The 11,347-nt window shown below is 37.7% G+C and overlaps 1 protein-coding gene across 2 annotated transcripts in view; it reads right to left on the bottom strand.

Moving 5' to 3' along the window:
• The window catches only part of Hs3st5 (heparan sulfate-glucosamine 3-sulfotransferase 5), a 288,413-nt gene that overhangs the window by 230,970 nt on the left and 46,096 nt on the right, over nucleotides 1-11,347 (bottom strand). Inside the window, exon 2 of one of the 2 annotated variants that reach the window (XM_021205176.1) lies at nucleotides 9,235-9,293. The exons of the other annotated variant lie outside the window; for it this stretch is intronic. The gene's annotated coding sequence lies outside the window, so the exon portion shown is untranslated. The remainder of the gene's footprint in view (nucleotides 1-9,234; nucleotides 9,294-11,347) is intronic. 2 annotated transcript variants of the gene reach the window in all.

Genomic DNA, 11,347 nt, shown 5'->3' with positions numbered 1-11,347 from the left:
GGATCAAGGACCTTCACTTAAAACCAGATACACTGAAACTTCTAGAAAAGAAAGTGGTCCTGGGCATATACCCGGAAGATGCTCTAACTTGTAATAAGGACTCATGCTCAACTATGTTCATAGCAGCCTTATTTTTAATAGCAAGAAGCTGGAAAGAACCCAACAGAAGAATGGATACAGAAAATGCGGTACATTTACACAACGGAGTACTAATCAGCTATTAAAAACAATGAATTCATGAAATTCTTAGACAAATGGATGGATCTGGAGTATATCATCCTAAGTGAGGTAACCCAATCACAAAAGAACACACATGAATATGATATTTACTCATTGATAAGTGGATATTAGCCCAGAAGCTTAGAATACTCAAGATACAATTTGCAAAACACATGAAACTGAAGAAGAAGGAAGACCAATGTGTGGATACTTAGATCCTTCTTAGAAGGGGAACAAAATACCCATGGAAGTAGCCACAGAGACAAAGTTCAGAGTAGAGACTGAAAGAATGACCATCCAGAAACTGACCCACCTCGGGATCCATCCCATAAACAATCACCAAACCCAGACACTATTGCAGATGGCACCAAGAGCTAATAGGAGCCTGACATACCTGTCTCCTGAGAGGCTCTGCCAGTGCCTGATTAATACAGAAGTGGATGCTCACAGTTATCCATTGGTTGGAACATAGTGTCCCCAACGAAGGAGCTAAAGAAATTACCCAAGGTGCTAAAGGGGTTTGCAACCACATAGGAGGAACAACAATATGAACTAACCAGTACCCCCAGAGCTCTCTTGGACTAAACCACCAGTCAAAGAAAACACGTGGAGGTACTTGTGGCTCTAGGTGCATATGCAACAGAGGATGGCATAGTTGATCATCAATGTGAGGAGAGGCCCTTGGTCCTGTGAAGGTTATATGTCGCAATATAGGGGAACGCCAGAGCCAGAAACCAGGAGTTGGTATGTTGGGGAGTAGGGGGAGTGGGGAAGAGGATAAGGGAATTTTGGAGGGGAAACTAGGAAAGGGGATAATATTTGAAATGTAAATAAAGAAAATATCTAATAAAAAAGAAAGAAAGAAAGAAAGAAAGAAAGAAAGAAAGAAAGAAAGAAAGAAAGAAAGAAAGAAAGAAAGAAAGAAAGAAAAGTGGGGAAGTGCCTTGAGCACATGGGCATAGCGGAAAATTTCCTGAACAGAACACCAATAATTTATGCTCTAAGATCAAGAATTTACACATGAGACCTCATAAAATTACAAAGTTCCTGTAAGGGAAAGGAAACTGTCAATAAGACAAAATGGCAACCAACAGATTAGGAAAAATGTATACCAACCCTAAAGCCAATAGAGAGCTAATATCCAATATACACAAAGAACTCAAGAAGTTGGACTCCAGAGAACCAAATAAACCCTACTTAAAATGGGGTACAGAGCTAAAGAAACAATTTTCAATAGAGGAATATTGAATGGCTGAGAAGCACCTAAAGAAATTCTCAACATCCTTAGTCACCAGGGAAGTGCAAATCAAAACAACCCTGAGACTCTTCCTCATACTAGTCAGAATGGCTAAGATCAAAAACTCAGATGAGAGCAGATGCTGGTTAGGATGTGGAGAAACAAGAACACTCCTCCATTGTTGGTGGGATTGCAGAGTGGTACAAATCACTCTGGAAGTCAGTTTAGTCATTTCTCAGAAAATTGGACATAGTACTACCTGAAGTACTACCTGAGGACCCAGCAATACCACTCCTGGGCATATACCCAGAAGATGCTCCAACATCTAATAATAACACTTGCTCCAGTATGCTCATAGCAGCCTTATTTATAATAGCCAGAAGCTGGAAAAAAACAGATGTCCCTCAACAGAGACATGGATACAGAAAGTATGGCACATTTACAGAATAGAGTACTATTCGGCCATTAAAAACAGTGTACTCATGAAATTCTTAGGCAAATGGATGGAACTAGAAAATATCACCCAGGTGAGGTAACTCAATCACAATAGAACACACATGTTATATACTCAGTGATAAGAGGATATTAGACCTGAAGATCACAATACCCAAGATACAATTCACAGACCAAATGAATCTCAAGAAGAATGAAGACCAAAGTAGCACCATAAAGTAGCATGGTAGTCTACAGCCTCAAAGAAGAGGAACACATGGGGATTTCCATCAATGGTCACAGAGGTCCTGGTCAGCAACATGAGTCATCTCTAAGACCTGCTTTACAGCACCATAGTCTAGTCAACGACAATGTGCTGTGCAGTTTTAGACTTTCTGCAAAGTGGAAACTTCACGTTAAGAGTTCTTCTCAACATAGTACTTGAAAATAATTCAATGGGTATTAGCTAAATACATCATATCGTATTGTTTAATTTGCTTAATACAATAGACTTTTGGTCATTCTCTCAGAAAGAACCTGTGTTTCTTTTCAGTCAAGTGTATTACTTGCTGATTTTGATTCTTTTGTTTTATTGTTCCACTTTGGATCAACAAAGAGTTAATATTTTTTTCCTTAAGCTGACAATTTTTTTTGTTTTACATTTTTCTGTGCCTTACTTCAAGTTAAAACAAATATGTATGTACTTAACTTTAGAAAGCAAGGTAGAAAGTCCAAATAACTGATGTCTTAATATGTCAGATGTATACTGTTCATTACAATGCTTTCTTATTGGGAGTAGATGGATGAGCTGGCTTAGATGGCAAAGGCTTCCAAACTCCATGGCCCGATGTAATTCTTGGATTGGAAAGGGAGAGAACCAGCTGTTGCCAGTTTTCATCTGACTTCCACGTCTGTGCTATGGCATGTGTTCCTGCCTTATACACAAAATAAAATATAAATACAGAATATAATGTTTTTTAAAAACTAAAACTTCCATTTTTGCTCACTAACAATCCCTTGTGGAGCTGTTGAGATCTTACTAATATTGCAGCACAGAGAATAAAAATAAAAATGAAATATCAGGATGATGCAGAGTAACTCCTTTTCAGAAGGCATTAAAGGTGAATGGAACTAAAGTATTTCTACTCTAGAGTATTAGTTTTTGTTCTCTATTTAAATCACATCTGGAACCTGTATTCATATCTACTTTAGACATCTTAGGAAAATTACACAACTAAAAAAGAAGCAAATGATCACTTTTTTTTCTTTTCTGTTTTTGGTTTTTCGAGACAGGGTTTCTCTGTGCAGTCCTGGCTGTCCTGCAACTCACTTTGTAGAGCAGGCTGGCCTCAAACACAGAAATCTGCCTGCCTCTGCCTACCAAGTGCTGGGATTAAAGGCATACGCCACCACTGCCCAGCTGTAAATGATCATTTTTAATGTTAGTTTGAGAGCTAATCACTAAGATTCTACACAAATAGTAATGATATAACTTTAACAATATTGAACACTCACTTCAAGCCAGTCTTGGCTCTGAATTATTTATATATCTTTAATTTTATCAAACAGATTCTTTTATTTTTATTTGAAAAATGAGGAAATTTGGTTGTAGAAGTACCGATTATCTTTCTCAAGGTCTTAGCTTAGAGAGCCTCTCACCTCATCCAGTACCTACGCAGGTGATGTAGATACAACCTTCCTACATAAGACTCTATACTATAGGTTTAATTTATGGACACATATAAATGTGACACAGAACTACAAAGGAATTAAGACAAAAAAAAACAGTGGACAGAACAGGACAATATGGTATGAAGATGGGTAAAGTATAGGAGATACTGGAATGAAATGTCAGATGAAATATATTACTATACAGTGGACGTATGCCATGACATCTTTAAAAAAAGATAAGTAAGGCTGCCATTGGTATAGTCACAACCATCTAAACTCCATATGATTCACTGCGGATTTCTCTATGAATCATTGAGCAGGGTCTCCACAGCAATGGGCAAAAAAGCATCTCGAAGAGTAAGAAACTTAATGTTTGTCTATTTCCATCATGGTGTGATTCTGGAGACCTAAACAAAAAGGACACACCTGATTTTTCTAACATGTGTCCAAGTCAAGAGCCTCCTCTAGGCCTACAGAAATCACCATGGCAAAACTGACCAATTGTCTGATTACTCCAATATCCTACTTCTAAAAGTGCTCTGTGTTGTCGCCTAGTTTATCAAAAGACATTCCCATCCCCTCCAAGTAAAACTAATGGTATTCTACATTGAAATGTGAAAATTTCTCCTGTACTAGTGTCTAACCAATTCCCACCTAAAAAATCCCCAGGGAATAGTCCTCAAAATCCTTTTCTACTGACACTAGAACATGTGAAACTTTTATTCCAATGCACATGCATACAGTTACATCTGCATGGTCACTAAGAGAAACTCATCCATTCCTGTATAACTTAGGAGAGCTGAGAATTACCAGAGGCATCTTTAGGAATATGTGATACAAAGGATGCACAACAAATGATCAGTCTTTAGAACAATGTGATCATCCTTGCTAAGGAATGTGAAACAATAGTGAAATCAACAGGGGAGCAGTATTTGGTGAATAGCAATAGGGTACCACAAGAGCAATTGCTGAATGACAAAATCCACTGGATGTGCTTCAAATCAGAAAATATGTACAGTGGCCCAGTTTATTTTGTTTTGTACATATAATCCACCAATCACTGTTATTATATTCAGGATTAATGTGGTTCTTAAAAAAAAAATCAAAGAAACAAAAAAGCCATAACACTAGTATGTTGGTATGTAGCTAAGTAGACACATGCCACAACAAGGTCCATAAAAGCATTCTTTTCGGAGACTTTGCCTTTCTTTAAAACAGAAGGACATAGACCGATGATTTTCACTTCCTCTATCTCTGAGCACTTATTCTTAGAGCCCTGAACTGTCATGTGAGACAGGATGGGTAGGCAGAGACCTAGGTCCAGATATGCGACATGTTTGTTAACTGAGCAGTAGTTATCTGTAGTAGGACAGACCACTGAAGGTTTTGTGGAGAAGGTATTTATGCCACCGTTACTCCAACTTTTTCCAGAATATGTCCCAAGATGACCAGAGTACTAGATATAATTTGTAGTCAAAGAATGAAAACAATTAATTTTTATGGTGGTGACTCTTGTGTCCTGTCCTGTAGGAGGTGGCAGCAGTAAGGTCTCATTCTCTCCACTTTGTAAGCAAAGATCTACAGTTCAAGAAGGACATAGACAGCACTATGGACTTTGTAGTCTAAATACTTTGCTTAATTATTGAGACAGAGAATTATGTTTAACTGACTAGAATAGTAGGACATACAGAATTTCTTCAGTAAACAAGATTGATGGAGTACTCAAATGGACGAGTGAATATATTTTATCATGGACTCGATTTTTCTCACTAACATTCTCTTATAGGTTTCAATCTGGAACATACACATTTTCAAATATATCCCATAGTCAGAATGGCAATATCGTATTGCATTTTTTACACTAAAAATATACACTCTAAAGACAATTCAGTCACCAGCTAAAAAGAGAACTCACATTGGACACCGATCAGGGCTATTTATACATTTTCCTTGGGTAGGAAAAATGATACCATAGCTGCTTCCAAATTGGCAGAGAGTAGAGCCAATAATTCAAGAGGAGAAAATTGCTTTGGATATTCATATTAAAATTAAAGACAAAATCTCCAGACATCATACCCATATCTTTTCCCTTGCTATTTTTAAATGGCTCCACTGAGTAAAAAAGCACTTTGGATTTAATCACCAACTGTATCCCCCATTTTTAGCACCTTGATCCTGCCTGAGGCCATATGCAGAGACCCCATTTCTTAGAGCTCTTCAGATGAAGTCACAAGCTGTGCTGTAATTTTTAGCTGATGAGATTAATGCATGTTATGCATTGTATTCAGAAAGGTTGTGAAGAACAGTGTGTTCTAGAACTCTCTGTCACTAAGCTCCTCCCAGAAAACTATTTGTATGTACAGATTTTATACTTTGTAATCAATGAAATCAGAAAACTTAACCAAGATATAGTTTGTAGGTTGCAAACTACTTTCCTATGGGTTTTTATATCAAAGCTAAATGCTTTATGCTCTGGTTGCTCCCTTGATCACAGTTTTTAAATACAAAACTGCCCTGTAGGGAGTATAATAGCAAGCATTGTAGCTTGCATGAGGAATGAAGGGTGATAAAACTTCTTTTATAGTAATCATTATAGAAGTGTGGAGAACTGGGACAGCTGTACCATTACAGTGCAGGAACATCATTTACTTGGTTTTCACTGAGGCACACACAGCACAGTTATAAATGGCATCTTTCCTTAAATGCCACACTAGCCTACTATTCCAAAAGGATCCACTATAGAGGAAACACTATAGAGATAACAGTTTTTGTGTCTATTGTAATTACATTTGTAGAATCTAATTAACAACCCAAAAGCCATCCTTTGAAAGCCACGAAACACTGTGAATCAGCTCCTACAGAGTAACCTCTACCAAAAGAACTTGCTATTGTTTTCCCTGCAGGCAGAGGAAACAGTCCACTGTTTTGTTCCTTTCTCTTCTTTCCTTTTTGTTTTTATCCTCCTTTCTTTTTTTCTTTCCCTTCCTTAGCTTTCCTTTCCTCCCTCCCTCCTTCCCTTGTTTTCTTTCTTATCCTTTCTTTCTTTCTTTCTTTCTTTCTTTCTTTCTTTCTTTCTTTCTTTCTTTCTTTCTTTCTTTCTTTCTCTATTCCTGAGTATCTAAATAATTGGTGGATGGGCAGGTCTAAATGGAGAATTTAATGCCACTTTAGAGCCATGATAGAAAGAGCCTTAAGCAGTTGAAGTTCTCTCCTGCAATTTCTCTTACAAATTATGCCCGTCTGATGCAGATCAGACTGAAATTGGACTCTGATAGAGGGGATCACACAGAGCGGTGCAGTCCAGAGGGATTCCACACTCTCCAGAGGGATTCCACTCGCTCCAGGTTCTCAGTTCCATCCATCTCCTGCTCTGGACAGCCTTGTCTTTGGAGGACTGACACTACTGAGAACGCTTCATTGTTCAGGAGATTTAAATACCAGATGGTCTCCCAGAGCAGATGCTCATTGTTTTCTCTTTTGAAATATAGGCTTGTTGGGAATCCATTTATTTTTATCTTTAAAAATCATAATTGACAATATCTAGATGATATTTATGTTGATACTGCTGTATTTACTAAGGATATTTAAAAATATCAAAATGAGATACCTTATGTATTATACTGTGTGACTCATTTTTTTAATTGCAAGACATTAATATTCATGAAAAAGATACCATCAAAACAGTGTTGGAAATGATCCATGTTTTTTTTTTTTTTTCTTCTGGTCCTGTTGATGGCATTATCAAGGAGCAAGTGTAAAGGCAAACCGGGGGACCTCAACTTCATGCCTGACTCTGGGGACCTGGTTCTCATCAGAGCATTTCTCTCTGTGTAACTGTCAATGGACACTCATTCTCAGGCCCCTTAGAAGCAGACTGACAGGCCTGTCCTCTGGAGAGGATGGGAGTCATATGTTCAGTTCACCCATTGTGACACTCAGTGACTTTGCACTACTGCTAATTGCACATGTGATGTCAGAGATCTTGGCTCAGGAGCAAACAGCAGGCTAATTAAACAGGGCCACAGTCATGTATGTTTCATACAAGGGAGCCAGCCAATCTCTGAACAGAGTTCTGTTTTGTCTTCACCTGTCAGTACACTAGCACACTTAAGGCTCGTAGAGTAATTGCTCTGAGCATCTAAGGAGCTGCAGGTCAGCAGTGAATACAATGGAAAGAACAGGAAACAAAGTCAAGTCAATCATTAATTTGACAGATACTTATGAGGCCAAATGTTAGACAGGCACTGAATCTCGGGTCCTGTAGTCCACTTCCCCAGCTGATAGGTAAGATAATGTCCGTGCCATGTCTGGGGGAACCTGATTTCTGCAAGGCAGTAGGAAACTCTTATAACACTCTTGTGGACAGGATGAAAAAAGGTGGGCTGTCTTATAGGAAGATTGATATAAATGTCTGATGAATGGATCCATAATGCCAGGCCCGGGAGCTAAGAATTCAGCTGTTTCTTAGTCTACATTTGTGATCAGAGCCTTCAGTGAAGACTTTACACAAGGCCTCTTTTATCAGGTTAGCAGACAAGTACTTTGGCTCTGACTGCTTTAACAGAAGCCAGGATTTAAATCTTGCGAGTTTCTGTTTTCTAATACAAAAGAAGAAATATCTATATTATCATTATGGAGTTACTATGAGAACAAAAGAGATGCATGCTAACTGAGCATGTGCCCACAACCCAAAACATATTTTAAGGAACAACTACTCAGAAGGCACAGATAAACAACTACACAGAAAACACAGATTTCCCTGTGGTATACACCAAAATGAAGATTAAAATGATCCTAACTGGTAGAATAAGGAATATATTAACAACTAAAGGCATAAAGAGACTGTGTAGTCATTTTTAAGTTTCACAAGTGCTTCTTAACCTTACTTTTTAATTCTATTATAAATGTGACAGATAGCAGCGCCTTGGTCCCCTTAGCACTATAATAATGGAGTATGTGTGTGTGTGTGTGTGTGTGTGTGTTTTGTCTTCAGAAATATTTACTTCTGATGGATCTGGAGGCTGGGGCATATAAAGCTGAAGACAACCATGTCTGGTGTATATCTTCCTGCTGTATTCTCATAGACTTTTTTTATTCACGGAATGCTCTCTTTTTTATTCTCCCATTTTCTCCATACTGATACATTTAACAAAATAAAGGATGCAGGTTAACAAAACAAAAAGAAAAAAACCAAACAAACAACCAAACATAAACAAGTGGCAAGACTATTTTAAATCATAATTATCTACTCTCCATTGGCCCTTTTCAAGTCAGAGAATATATTTTCATAAAAGAATACAGTTTTGTGCATAAATAGTAAGAAGTGACCCTCAAATGAGTAGGTATCTCTGGTGAGCGTAATGTCAAGTGCAGAAAACTCATTCTGAAACTCAAGTTCCTCTTCACTAAGAGACAAAGTGCTTCACTAGGGCAAGAGAAATAAGTCTAAGACCAGAGAACCGCACACTACAATCTGCCACAGCCACAGGCATGTATGGGTTAGCTAGAACTTCCTCAACAGAGGAGTGCATATTAAAGTCATATATAGGAAGCCGATGTATCTGTATCTCACGACTGCTGCTTTAGAGATGAGCTGCTATGGAATAAGGCCACATTCTTCCTTGGACCACACATATCTTTTCTGAATGGACAAACAATAAAGATGCACTTCTCACCATTTCAGAGTCTGAAAAATCCTGAGTATCTTCTGTGGGTCTTCTGACTCTGTCCTCATCTGCAAACAGGGATGGAGGAGTAGACATGGACGCAAGTCAGTTCCCTTCTGCAGTTTTTACTTTTAAAATCATAACCAGATAATTTATAGGTGACATTTGTGCTGATACTGCCATGTCTACACAGGAATATTAATAAATACAACATATTAACCTATCACTATAAGAATATTAATAAGTAATATTTTAAAATATTGAAAAGAGATCCATCATATTTCAGACTGTGTGACAGGTAGAACTTAGACTGAAAACAAAACTATCATTATATAAAGGCAAAGAAATGCAGCCATAATCTACTTGTTAGAGATTTCCAAACCATATCCAAGTGGTTCCTTTACAATTTTTTTCAAGTCTGCACCAAGTAGTAAATAAAACAGACACATCTGGGAGAGGGGGTCATTTAGTTAAATAATATCATGTGTCAGTTTCATATGCTTCTATTTGATTTTGAAGTTCCTTCTACGGTATATCTTTTCTCCAAATAGCTAACCATAGAAAAGATTGTAAAGGCAGAAACAGTAGAGGGCTAAATGGACATGGACTTCTCAATGTACTGGGTAGAGCTCTGACAGGACAGAAAATATATTTACACAAATTAGACTTCCTATACTTTTAAGTATAAAATTCACAGCAGTTCATTTCACTATTCACAAACAACTCTATTGTATTAATATTTTTCACTACAGTGGCCTTTATATGCTACTCAACTATTAATAAATACTGACCCATGTTAACTATACTTTAGTCAGATTACCAGCAGTCTTTACTGAACAGTGACTCATGGTGGTAAATAGATTTCAAGTAAAAGATTCATTAAAAATTGAGCTAAATTTTTGCATGTGCTCTTGTCTGAAAAAAAGAAATGTTAATGTATGAATAATTGCATACAATTATTAATATGCCTATAGATCATATATATTTATGCATAATACTTCTGATAAGTACACAGGTAAATACAGCTCTATAGCAAATACCAAAATGCTACTTAGATGTATCCTTTTTTATTAGATATTTTCTTCATTTACATTTCAAATGCTATCCCCTTTCCTAGTTTCCTCTCAGAAAGTCCCCTATAAACTCCCCCACCCTGCTCCCCAGCCACCCATTCCTGCTTCTGCCCCTGGCATTAAAGGTACTTTTGCTGCAACATTTGATCTCATATACAATCCTGACAATTAGAATCTTGTAAGGTACTAATAAAATATCTACACAGTAAATGCAAACACATATAATCACTTCTGTCAAAGTGCAAGGCAGAGTCAGGAGCAGGCATTTGTAAGCTTGGCAGTTCATAAGCTTTGCCAGGTAGAAAGAGTTTAAACAAAGGATATTTAAGGGGATAAGCAAGTGGGATATGGACACAGATGCATAAAGTCACGCATTGTTTTAAAAGACATCACAATTTCAAAACTCTGCACTAAAAAGGTTCAACAATGTCATCCCTGGCTGAAGAGTGACAGCTTCTACAGCCTCCAGGAGCTGGTGAGAGAACATGACCCACTGAGTGAAACTAGATATTTTGCAACAAGATGGGAGTGCATGGTTCTATGGGAAGAAAATACACAAAGAATCTGACTAAAGGCACAGCAGTAGGTAGGCATCAGCAAGTGGAACTTTGTTGAAATCCATCCTCATATTTTACAGCTTGAGACATTCCCTGGATTCTCCATGATAACACTACTAGCCACTAGTAGGGTTAGCCACTACTCAACCAATCAGCAAATATTAGAATTGTGACACTGGGTTACCTCACTCAGGATGATATTCTCCAGATACATCCATTTGCCCAAGAATTTCATAAATTCATTGTTTTTAATAGCTGAGTAGTGCTCCATTGTGTAAATTACCACATTTTCTGAATTCATCACTCTATTGAGGAACATCTGGGTTCTTTCCAGCTTCTGGCTATTATAAATAAGGCTGCTATGAACATAGTGGAGCATGTGTCTTTATTACCAGTTGGAACATCATCTGGGTATATGCCCAGGAGTGGTATTGCTGGATCTTCTGGTAGTACTATGTCCAATTTTCTGAGGAGCCGCCAGACTGACTTCCA

Source organism: Mus pahari, chromosome 9, assembly GCF_900095145.1.
Source record: "Mus pahari chromosome 9, PAHARI_EIJ_v1.1, whole genome shotgun sequence".
Classification (NCBI taxonomy): domain Eukaryota; kingdom Metazoa; phylum Chordata; class Mammalia; order Rodentia; family Muridae; genus Mus; species Mus pahari.
Note: the sequence above shows the minus strand (reverse complement) of the source record. Positions and strands in the feature narration are given on the sequence as shown.